Below are 13,031 nucleotides of genomic sequence, written 5' to 3' on the forward strand. Positions count from 1 at the left end.
TTTGCATTGTATGAATTTGTGATACGACACTTTTGGCAGGGTAGTAATTTCACGTTTTAGTCTCACTTATGCGTCACACTCCAGGCCCTCTGCAAGGCTGTGGAATTACATGATATGGATTTGTAAAAAAAAAAAATCAAAACAGGTTAATAATTGAAAACAAAACAGGGCGGGTTCTTCATTTTTTTTTTTTTTCAGGTAAAAACATGCGGCAGAGCCACAGAGATGCTTTCGACGCTTCTCTGGCTTTCTACCTGCAGCTCCAAATGGCTTTCTGTCATTACTTGGCGTAATTTGGATTCACAATGGTCCAGGGACCATCAACCCGTCGGTGTCATTTAATTATGGGTGTATGAAATGAGAGTTTTCCTCCCGTACTTCTTTAATGTTCCCGGGAATTGATAAGAGGGAGGAAGCTCATCACATTACACTGCAGAGCTGTGATCCTCCTTTTGTTGCCGGCTCTCTCTCTCTCTCTCTCTCGCTAATGGGCCTCATCAGCGTCGCAGGCAGACACTCCACTATTAGCCGAGAGGAGACAGAAAGCTTATTGGGAAACAGGGACGCCGGACGGGTGAAGGGGAAGAAAGAAATGAGAGGGAAAAAAAATACAATAATCAGAAAGAAATTGAGAAAAAAAGATGATGAAAAATGTCACGCTGACGGGTCAAAGAGGTCATGTGTCGGGACAAACTGTGACACGGGAGACTTCTGTCCACGCTCCATTCCCTACCGACACGTCAGGATAGGATCAGAGCAAGTTGAAGGAAGGAAAAGGTGCAAAAGGTTCCTACAACGGTTGTCACAGTTACCAAGTGAACGGATTCATGTGTTCAGCCAGTGGAAAAAATGTAAAGGGGAAATATAAAACCATTAAAATGAAGTTAGAGATCAATTTAAATTCTACAAAAGTAGCGGCTTCACTGTGGAACAGATCTGCCACTCGATGGAGACTCAATCCCTCCATTCTGATCTCCCGCAAACAGTTGTTTCAGTGGTTTTACCACGTCGCTGGAATTGGAATATTGTGATAATAATAGCATCATTTTTTACTCCCCCATACTACCTGACCTGACTACAGGGTGATGCAAGAGTTCCCAGTTTGCAGCCACAACTACGAGGCGTATAGTTAAACTAACGGTTAAATACATTGTTATACTCATCACATGTCGACTCTCCTGTTTACTCCAAATCATTGGGAGAATTTGATCCGCACCCCTCTTACGCATCCGTCCATCTCTTCACCCGTTCCACCACCCGTTCTTCTCTTACACCCTGTGAACCAGGGTGTGGATCTAAACAGCCAGAGGCCCGATGCCTCCCGCATTGCATTTCTCACTTAAACGAAGCGAGGACTTAAAGATAGTCCATTGACACGCACGCAGTCCCAGAAACCTCTGCACTTCAGAGCAATTATGGATTTTGGGTCCAGGACTGTGAACACAGCGAGACGCTACAGCGGGAGCACAAACTGCAGCGGAATGTCAAGTAGGCACAAATACACACACACACACGCACACACTGTGCCGGCACGGCTGACCAATAGGTGTGAGAGATGATAATCATGCGGCCACACATGCAATTTGCCCTCAGACGGGGTTGCCTGACTTGTTTATGGGGGGCCACGTATCGCTGAGGTCAGCAGGCGACGCCAGACGGACACGGTGCTCCAGCATAGAAACAAACATCCAACATCAGACTCTCACTTGTTTGTGCGATTTGTTGTACAATTCAACAATTCATTTCAAAAAATGTATTGTTGTCCGTCTGTTAATGCTGTTATTTAAAGCATTCTCGTTCTCTCTGTTGGACCGATTCGTTGTACAAACCGCTGTGGACTCTTGGTTGAACTCACTCGTGGTGAAATATTTTATTTTCGAGTTCTACTGGCTGATTCTTTTGGATTTAACATCGTCACCCATTTAAGAAAGATCTTAATTTTACCTCTGATGTTTTTTTTTCTTCCTGTTGCTAAGCTGCTAAACTGTTAATCATCTGGAAGCAAAAGACCCACCAGATGTTCTCATGTGGTGCAAGGAGACATTTTGAAATACTTTATTGAGGAAAAAAAACAGAAGAACTGCTCCAAAAACTAAGTGGAAGCAAATTAGCACAAATTAACAACAGGACATTGATTTTTAGCTCTTAAAGGTTAATGTGGTCTGTGACTCTTCTGTCTGAGCAACTGTCCTGGGAGAGAAAGAGGGCGAGCGAGCCAGAGAGAAAGACTCAGATGAGAGAAAGAAAGCAAGAAAAAGGAGTCGATTTATTCTACATTCAAAATATATGTTGAATCATACCGGAGAGTGATGTGAATATAGATGAACACACAGGTAGAGATGAATAATTAAAACAAATTCAAGTCAGCAGAAAAGCAATGTGAATTTACAGTCACTCATTTTAGGACTTTTTTTCTTCTTTTTGGTAAATCTGTCATCGAGGTTTTGTTACATAAACCAGCGACCCGGCCGGTGTTTGATGAGAACGTGTTGACTGAGACGGGCAGAAGGAACTCAGAAGACCAAAACAAGAAGGACCGAACAGGGACGATGTCGTCACCAGCGTCGGCCTCCGAAGGTCATTCCTTCACCTTTTGTTTGAGTGAAGACTGTGGCACCGGATAGCGCACACACACACACACACACACACACACACACACACACACACACACACACACACACGCTGGGATGACCAATGGCAGCTCAGGATAATCCTTATCAGTAGTCCTGCACATGGTTTTCACACACGCACACGCACACACACACACACGTGTACTGTGCTCGTCGTGTTTCTTTTGTTTGCATTGTGTGTTGTTTGTGCGTGATACACATGTACACATGTGCAGATGTGCACTACACGGACGTGTATGTAGCCTGCTACGCGTGTGCTGTTGGTGTCTGGATTCTCCTTTTTGAGTGAAATGCCGACATTTATATTCAGCCCCTGCGCCCGAGGACAAAGAGAGCGCCGCACTTTGTATTCGACACTAATGCACATAAGACACGGAGCCATTTTATAAATAATGATTCATCCTTCAGGCTTTTGGTTTCCTTTTTGCACTTTTATAGTTTTCCCACGAGTTCCGTATCACAAAGTCATTTGAAAAATATATCTATTATTCAAATTTTAACGTTGACTTTTCCTTCCCGTTTGCTGTTGTGTTCCGGGTTTACTTCTCGGAACATGTTCTCTGTGATGGAGGGACGAGGGACACACGTTATAGTCGTCAGTCATTCCAAATCAGCAGTGTGGTCTATACTGGGAATAGGAATTTCGTTTGACCCACACGATAAAAACACTTCCTTCATAACAGGCGCTGAGACCCAGTGGATGCAACATTTAAAGTAAACTGCAGCGGGGAACACTTCAGTCTCCTTTGTTGACAGGACTTCTACCTTAGAATTAATGATACAGGGGAATAAAAGACATTTGGATTCTTTATTTAAAGGTTATAAAGCGGACATGTAGGGTTTTTGTCTTGTATGATTTATTGTGTTAAATGGAGAAACAGAAACAGTTTACATTTTTACAACATTAAGCTTTGCCTCCAGCTTCCAGCTTCTAATTAGTTTTTCTTCATTTATCTGCAACGCCTTTCCACCAGATACCCGGATAGAAGGCAACAAAAACTAAGATTAATTAAACTCCCTCTGTTGATCTTTAGGAAGCGTCTGACTAATAAACGTAAACTGTGATGATGTTTCGTGTGGTTTTGTTTTCCAGCTTCGGGGCTCTTTGGGTCTTTCTGTGATTTTGGCACCAACTATTTGAACCTAAATACCCGGCGTGTCCCACCGACGGAGGAGAGCTGCATCCTAAGCATCATCACCACACGGAACCAAAGGAACAAAACCTACATCGTTCCTCAGGAGCCTTTAAGCGAGCGGCTGTTTGATGACTGTTTATTATTTTAATAATAAATTACATTTAGCTTTGGTAATTCTTACTGTACATCTCAATTCAGGTGTTGAGTAAACTTGAACCTTACCACGTTCTATGCAACATCCTCTAATACTGCTTAACATATAAACTGTAATCAAACATTCCTCCGAGCTGATTGGAAATGTTTTATTGACTCCGACATGATCACGTCGTCTGCTTGCTCATATTTTAAAGGGGAAAAAAAGGGTTTTAAATAAGCTGCAAGTTGACGCGACATCAAAGATGAGCACATTTACTTCTGTCAACTGGGAAAACTCCGACGCTTCATGAATATTAAACTGAAACCGAAGTGCAACAACTTCACTGATTCGGTTCAAATATGTTTCCTCTAATGAGCTAAAGAGGAAACGTTACAGCTCCCAAAAGAAAACATACGGCACCAGTCAAAGGTTTGGAAACACTTCCTCATTGAATCTGATCTGAGTCTGATAACTGTAAAAGTCCAGCTTAACTTGTTCTTTAATCCTTTTAATGGTTCTCAACTCTACCGACAAGGACAATCAGTATGATGTCTTTCATCAAGTACTGGAAAGGAACATGCAGCTCATATATATCTTGTCTTTCACCTGAAACTTGCCTGCAGCTCGACATCATGGCAGATTTTAAACGAGCCCCAAAGACGAACTCGCCCGAACCTCCTCGACAAGCTGACCTTCGGTTCCGAGGTTAACGACAGTGAGAACATCAAGTGAGCTGCTTCCTGCCGTCTCTTCTCCTGCGTGTGTCTCCGTCCCCGCTAGCACCTCGTCCTCCTCGACCTCTTAGCAGAGATTCAAAAAGGATGGAACCTTTCAAAATGGAGGAATTATATCAAGCTTTCCTTTGGGGTCACGTCGAGCCAACGCGGCTCTTGGCGGAGCAAGTACAGCGAGCGTGAACCCCGGCGGCCCGCAGCTCGCCCGGGGGAGATTAAGATCTGCGACTACGGCCGCGTTTCGCACAGAGCTGTCACGTCTGTTTACCCGTTAGCGCCGCGGCGAGGGGCCACCGGCGCCGTCGGAGGCCAGACGCCACTGAGGATCTTCCTCCCTGCTGTTTCTTCCCCAAATACTCCCATGTAGGGAGTCTGGCAGGGGAGGGTTTGGCCAATCCGACCGCAAACGATGCCCCGGTAACGTAAAACAAACCCTGTAAACGCCACCTGTATCTTCCAGCCACTCGTCTGAGGCTCCCAGTTCATTCTTGCATGCAGACATTGGACTGAAGGGCTGTAATATATTAAAGACACATCATTTAAATATACATAAGCAGAGACATGTCATCAATCTATTAAACAGCAGGCCTGTTCATAAATGTAATGAATAAAAACTATGTACGTCGTGGTATCAGAACACTGCAGAACATTTGGGGGTGTAACTGTAATAATGTAATATTGTAAAGTTAATTTGTTGCATCTGTTAATTTAAAGCGCTTATTTATTTTATTCTTACATTTGTTCCCAATGTGAGTCGAGTGTCTCCTTCTCTCAGAGCAAAAGATGCGACGTAGTTCTTCCTTTCAAGTGATGGATTTTAGCACCGCCTCTTTTATTCTGCTTCTCTTCTGTGTGAATCTTCTTTCCATCCCGCACTTTCATGTCCTCCGACTCGCACATAAATGCAAAGGGAAAGCGACAGCGGAACGGAGTTCTGTGGCTTCCATCGGCATCACAGTGCACCAATGAGTGAGAATCTTAGTTCTGGGTTTGATTTAAAATATAGAAAGTATGAAAAACAACAATGTTTTCCTCCAGTCAGTGTGAATGATTCCAAAAAAGCATATTAAGTCATCAAGAGTCTCAGTAATGCATATTTTCCATGATCCCGTCAGTAGGTTGTTATTGCTGTTGTAGTGTTTTATCTCTTATATTTGCTGGTCAGTCAGAGACACGAGGTGGGAGTTAGTAAGTTAATATGGCGTTAACATTTCACGGCTTTTTGCACAGTGCTTTCTGGGATAAAGTCCAACGCCCTGCGTAGCAATATGTGCACAGAGAAAAACCAATACACGATTGGATGTGGTTGTTTCACAATTTGAAAATTGCAACCGGCTCAGGGGTGATTGACAGCAGCAATCACACTTACACAGCCTAAATGCTGTATGCTGAAATTAAACCGAGGTGGCGTATAATGTTCTGCGTGTCCCGTTTCTCTGCCTCAGTAGAGAGAGGTGGCGCTCCGCAAAAGATAAAGTGTTCAATCTCTGCAGGAAGTGCCGACGTTCTCACCTCACATGAGATTAAATTGTGCATCTAATTGGGGCAACGTGTTTCCTCTTGAGCGGAAAAAGGAATCAGCACTTCTGGGTACGAGCGTAGGATTCAGCGTGATGGAGGGCGGGGGTGCGAGGGGGGGTGCGACGCAGTCAGCCTTTCATGCATCATTACATACTCGCATGTTCCAAAACCCTGTCGTATTAATCAACCTTTTGAATTCAGCTCTGGTTGTCACTGGGAGCCTGTAGCGAATCAATGCACGAAAAGATACCGAGAAAAGAGACACAGCTCCGCAGATGACGGGAGGCGGCGGCTACGTTTGTTTTTTAAACGGTCGATGCAGGTCGAATGGGAGGTGATGAGGTTAATTGCTCCAACAGAAGGTCAAATCCATTTTTTAACAAACACAGTGAGTTGAGTTCGTGATGATGAAGAGGGAGATTTGTGGAGGTGGAGGTGGAGGCGTGCACAACGAGGGTTTGTCTGAAATTCATAAAAGAGAATATCAAATGTAGAACAAACACTTTGTGCTTTTATTGAAGTTCCTGTCAAACTGAATCACTCAGCATTTTGTTTCAGTGGAAATACCTAATTTCACCCGAATATTTTTCTATTATGGTTTCAACTGCAAACAGCCACAACAACAGCCACAATCCCCCTCGAGCAGGTAGATTGTTGCTGAGGAGAAAAAGGGAAAACAGACCCAGAGTGTGAGCCAGACACAAAACCTGGAGAAAAGCTCCAACCGAAACTCCCGACACTCTTTGGCGGGTATCGGCTGGAGGAAATGATGCATAAAGGCGTTGATTCATCGTTCACCTGTGCCAGTTGGAATGTAAGAGGCTGGTGATTAGTGTCGTCTGCGAGACCTCCGGCCCCCCCCACACACACACACGTCAACGCGCTGCGAGGCCCAGAAGGAAGCCCTGCTGTGATCCTTCACTTACATTAACGGCAAAAGAGAAAAACGCTGTGCAAGAAAACACAGTTTATCCATAAATACACCCGTCTGCTGATGTACAGCTCAGCGAGTTAAAGATGCATGTTTTTTTTTAATGTAAACACAGGTTATTCTTTTGCAAAAGTTATTCTTTTGCAGTTGAAACCATAATAGAAAAATATTCGGGTGAAATTAGGTATTTCCACTGAAATTCCATTGAAATCACTAATTCATCATCATCATCGACATCCCCCAAAGCCCCAGTTTGGGGTCGGCGTCGCCACCATCGGGCGAGTGAGGGGCCGCGGTATCGACTTTGCTTCATCACTGCCACGATTCGTGAGTGATTAACCCTTCTGGTTGTTCCAGTGTTAATGACAGTCTCTTCACTTACTGCACATCCCACCCTGATTGTACCTGATTGGCCTTTGATTTATCATTGTGATGTGCTGATTGGATGAATTACAGTGTGACGGATCCGCTCCTTTTTATTATGAGCACTGTTATTAACTCGATGAGGGCAGAGCAACCGGAGCAACGTTTTATTTTATAAGAGCTTTTAACATCATTTCCGATGTACAACTGCAGGATTGTACTTTGAACTCTGAAATAAATGTATGATGCAATACAGAAAATATTTGTTCTTTTTCATGATTAACATTTAAAAAATAATTTAATTTCTCAAAATTACAGTTTACCAATTTAGGTTCAGGATTTTACAATATTCACATGCACTTTGTGAGGAGGATAACTCATCATTATTTAACTTTTCATAAAACAATTCATTGACTGTTTCTATATTTTAAAGGAAAACATTTAAATCTAAAGAAACTCTCTTCATTTTTGAATAAGAGTTTAGTACGTAATTAACCGCAGATCCTTGCGATGGAAGTGAATTAATATGTTTTAGCTGTATTGTTATCAGGACACACATAAAACAAACATAGTTAGCTGCGGGTGCAGCATCTGCTTCATTAGCTCAAATGTAATCGCCGCGCTCAGGGGACATTTTGAAGTCTTCAGTTCTTCTTCACGAGTCATTAATTGCGCTAATAACCAGGGTGAACATAAAACACATACACAGATAGTTACTATTGCTCCTCCTCTCAATGGTGAATATGAAACCTTTTCAAACTAATTTGATGCTCTTTTCATATTCAAAAAAAGTGGTGCATCCTTACTGAAAGTTTAAATAGAACAGCAACTTGAGCTGAGGCCTCTCTCACCAAGAAAACACAACTTTAGAAGAAACGGGACCCAGATGGTCGGAGGCAGGACCACAGATAGAAATGAAGAGCTTACTCAAAGGTTCCCAGTGAAACACTTCAAGGAAAAACTTCAACTCCAGGCACAAGGTGTGTGTGTGTGTGTGTTATAATGATAGTATTCAAGAAGAGGGTGAACCTGCACGACTCAGACGTCACCCGTGAAGGACAAAGAGGACATTTCTTGAACGGCGGGTTGTAATGGAGATTGAGTGTCTCTGCGTGCGTATATTTTATGTAAATCCCTCTGCGTTGCTCTGTTGTTGAAAGGTGATGAATTGATTATATCTTCTTTTTTTATGCCCTGCCGAACAATCCCAGGTCGGATAATAATACGGCTATTTTACACACTGATTCCATTCTTGCATATTTCAAAGTGTGTGAAGAAAAAGAAAAGAAAATCCCAAAGAGCTGAGTCATAATAAATCCATAATCTAGCGATTATCACGGTGAAGAGCTGTTTCTTTTCTTTTGTTGCATCATCCGTATCTAAAAAACAATGTCTTATTTCATCTCACCAAACGGCGCCGATAAAGAGATGAATCTCATGTTCTACATCGTTAATGAAACCAGTAAACCGGCCTCGCCGCGTGTTTCCTAACCGCTTTAACCTCGAGCTGAGGAGACGATTGCGCTCACTGACCACCGAGTCCACTTGTGTGTCGCCTGCATATAAAACACACAAGGTCAGCAGTGGGTCAGGATGCCGGGTGGAGGATCCATGCAGAACGGCTGTGTGTGTGCGTGTGTGGAGGGAGAGAATGGACAGCTAAACGTACAGTCAGGTGTCCACAGAGGGGACAAATGGACCTACTGATCCTTTCTTTTATTGATTGCGGCGCCAAATCTTTAATTACTTGGTGAGAGCAGGAACTGAACTTAAGAGTCCCGACAGTGAAAAACAACTCAACTTCCGTTAATGTCCCTACTAGGAGTCACCTGTGATTAACGTGTACTGGAGTTTAACACTGGAGGAGACCTGACTCAAAGTGATGATAACTGTTGTTTTGTTTCCTGGTTTTATGATTATTTCTTTTGTATCCTGGCTGCTTCGAGAAAACCAAACATTTCCCTCTGAGTGAAGTTATCGCGGTGACGAACTTGCGCCGCTGAGCAATAAAAGGCCTCTGCGTTCATACTAATTCACCGGCTGGATGCGCCGGTGACAAATTTCCTCAGGGAATGTCCAATCCCTCTCACCTGTCCTCCCCCCTGACCTCCGTTATTGGAAATAAGAGTTTACACATTCCGAGGTGTGCTTGTGTTTGGTTGCAGGTGGCACAACGCGGGCCGACGGTGTGACGCCTCCTGCTCTTTCGTCTCGTTGTGTTTTTGGCTTTTTCACTCGCTTCATTCAACACCTCCCGCCGGTCGGCGGGCACTTCTCGCCTCCGTGTGATTGTGGCTCTGACGTTGTGTTTGATGGGGTCGGCTGCACGCGGGAAGCACCGTCTGATGGGAAACCTGGAGGTGTTTCATCGGGATGCGGCCGCGACGAGGCGTATTGGATGTATAATGAACTGGGAAATAGAAGCGGGACATTTGCATCGACGGAGACTGACCGAAAGCGTGGTCCTGAGATGTCGCTCCAGCCGGTGGCAACATGGCCGCGGCGACTGGTGCGTCTGCAAAGGGGCCCGGGACCCCAACGGCGTGTCAGCGGATCCGCACTGGGAAGGAGGGTCGATGGGTTTTCTCGTGGCCTCACATGTGGGGAGCGATGACGTCGTGTCTTTTATCCTTTACCCAGAGACTCCTTCACACAACCCGGGATTCAACGTCGGCAAGAACCTCCCTCCAAGCAGCAAAACCAGGTTCCTAAAGTTCCAACTCTCCGCTGAGTTAATGGTTGAGTCAAAAGTATTGATCGGCAAACGGTTTACTTCCCGCAGATACGCAATACTCTGTTATTGCAGGCGACAAATGACCGGGAGGGTTTATACGTCGTCTCAGTCTTAATCGTTCACCTGGGAGGTGTGGAGCCGCCGTTAATTAGGTTCCCGATAGGCTCCTCGTCTCTCAGGGGCCCCGCCATCAGTCACAGCTGTTTCCGATACCTTTATCAGTGAGACCCCCCCCCCAACTCCCCCGATGTTTTAACACATGACAAATAACGGCTGGGCTGAGCTTCTGAGTAGAGAAGCTTTGATTCGGCCCCTCCGATTTGTCACGATTTGTCGATTGATCGGTTTGTGACTCCTCCCATTTAGAAGTCCACACATAAAATAAGCTCCTCCCTGAGGACTCCTCGGTGAAACCAATCAATCACCCCCCTCCCTCCCCACGCTCTCTGATCTCGCTCCAGCCATCGAGCCTGTCGTCATGCTTCATGTGTTGTTCTCCTATTTCTACACGGCTGAATGGAAATCACTCATATTTTACACCCGGTGCCTTTCCTTCTGTGCCAAGTCCAAATGTCTTCAGTGGAAAAGGGCTGTTGTGAGTCGCTGCAACGTCGCTGCTTCCTGAAAAAGCTCCCTCCTGTGGACCTCCGGCGGTGCTGGCCGGGTCCAAAAACCAAGGCATCTGCCTCACACATAGCCGGTTATCTGGCGGGGAGAAAAGGCCATATCGCTCCCGAGCTGCTGAATATTTATTTAGGACTGCAGGTTCGCTATCAAGGTCAAACAGCCTCGACTCCAACCTTTTCAAAGCGAGGCCATTTACCTCCCCGAGCGATAGCAAGGAGAACGGAAGAGAAAGGGATGCAAACACGCCGCAACTTTTTGGGGTCTTTATTTCCTCACAATCACCCGGCGCAACTTTTCCCCTCTGTTTGTGCCCGGGGGGGTTGTCGGTGGTGGTGGGTGTGGGGGCGCGTCCTGTTTCTCCTCAGAATCCACAGTGTTCTTTAAACACCAATCCCTCACAACTCCAGAAATCCCTACCAGCGAGATCGTGCTCAATCTAAATGACTGCGGCGGCGTCGGGCTTATGAGGGAGCAACGGGAATCTGTTGGGAGATTTATCTCGACACCTGCGTAATGACTCGCTGTATTGTTGCGTTTATCTGCAAAAGAACACGGAGGGAGATGACGAATGCCACTGATACGCGACGACACCTGCGGCTGTGATTTAAACGGCTTTTGGATTCCGCTTGCTCGTCATCCTCACTTTGGCGGGTCCCAGTCTCCTCGAGGGAAGCGTGACCGCTGTTTGCTGTTTGATGTCCTGTCTCCTCGTCCTCCTTTTTCCATTCGCGCGTCTCGACATCGGCGCTTCTCGCCCGGTTCGGCCTCCTCTCCGCCTCCGAAGAGCTTCGTCTGTGGAGGACACCCGAGTTGGTCCTCCAGCTCTTCTCTGCTTAACCTCAAAATTCGTGGTTTCCGCCTCGCAATTTGCGACACGCAGCTCCGGGGGGGGAATCGCATGCCCACAACGTAATGGCAGGGGGAGGAGAGAGACAAGAGAACGAAATTGAGAGGAAAGCTCGAGCCGCGTCGGATAAATGGAGCGTGACCGCCGAGGCCTCTGAAAGCCGTGTAAGCGCGCGCCATGTCGGCCCCTCCGTTTGTCGCCCTTCCTCCGTCATTACCCGTTCGTTTTATCATTCCCTCTTTTTCTCTCCATCTACATTCCAACCTGCTGTAATTACCGCCAGAGTCCCAGCGTCCCTTCCGAGTTATTAAAGTCTGCTCGGCTGCCGTAATCCAGTCCAACGTTACAGTCACATTTTCAATAAATGTGTCTAAATCCATCCAGTTCAAACTTCACAACAACCCTTTTTTTGGGGGGAGGGATGCAGTAATATTAAACTGCCACACTCGTTCGTGTTTACGGGTAACCTCAAAATGCCAGAAATTCAACCCTGGAAGTCGCGGTCTCTATCGGAGTGCTGCAGCTGCAGCCTTTCAGGGACTGTTCCTCCGCAGGTTCAACAGCGTGGTTCGTCCTCACTGGTAACCTCGCTCATGCCGGGAGGCACCGCTGCAGAACAACAGCCCGATGTCAACCCCGTCCCCTCTTCACATTCTCTTGATGATTGTACTTACTGTTTAAACGACGACCACACGCATTTATTTGAGCTTCGGCGCAGCATTCAGGCTCAGGTGCATATAAATGCTAACAACAGAGTTGGAATCCTTTTTTTTAATCCAGACCCAACCAATCTTAAACATAGTGGCAGTGGAGCATTTATATATCATTTTTCCCCTGTGGTTGGAAATGAAACCGGTAATCCCAAACTCCCACGACGTCTCTGCTCCAAGCCGACGTCAGTGTCTCAACGTAATCCTCTCCTGGTGGCAAAGGAATTACTCCACTATTTTATGCACAGGGCTTGTTATGTTGTGACTCCGCGCTCAGCTGAGGAGATATCAGGGGTGACGAGCGTGAGGCCGAGTCACCGCGGCAGCACCGGTGCCTCCGCGGATAATCCGCAACGCTCCTTGTTGCGGCCATTAAAAGGAAGAAAGGGGCCGGTTCGCCCACACGGATCGGCCTGCGCCGAGTTAATGCACGTACGGGATGCACGTTATTCTGCACATCGTGCCTTCATTGGGTCAAGCGAACACTTGCATAACCAATGTCAAAACTGGTGACTTTTCAGTGAAGGAACGCATCGCGAGGAAGGAAGGAAGGAAGGAAGGAAGGAAGGAGAGGAAGAGGAGGAAGAGGAGGAGAGTTCAGTGGCCAGCAGCAGCTCTGCAGTTCAGTAGCAGAGTCAAGTAAAAGGTGTAGAGCAGAGAAT

This window comes from Gasterosteus aculeatus, chromosome 7 (genome assembly GCF_964276395.1).
Source record: "Gasterosteus aculeatus chromosome 7, fGasAcu3.hap1.1, whole genome shotgun sequence".
In the NCBI taxonomy this organism is placed as follows: Eukaryota; Metazoa; Chordata; class Actinopteri; order Perciformes; family Gasterosteidae; genus Gasterosteus; species Gasterosteus aculeatus.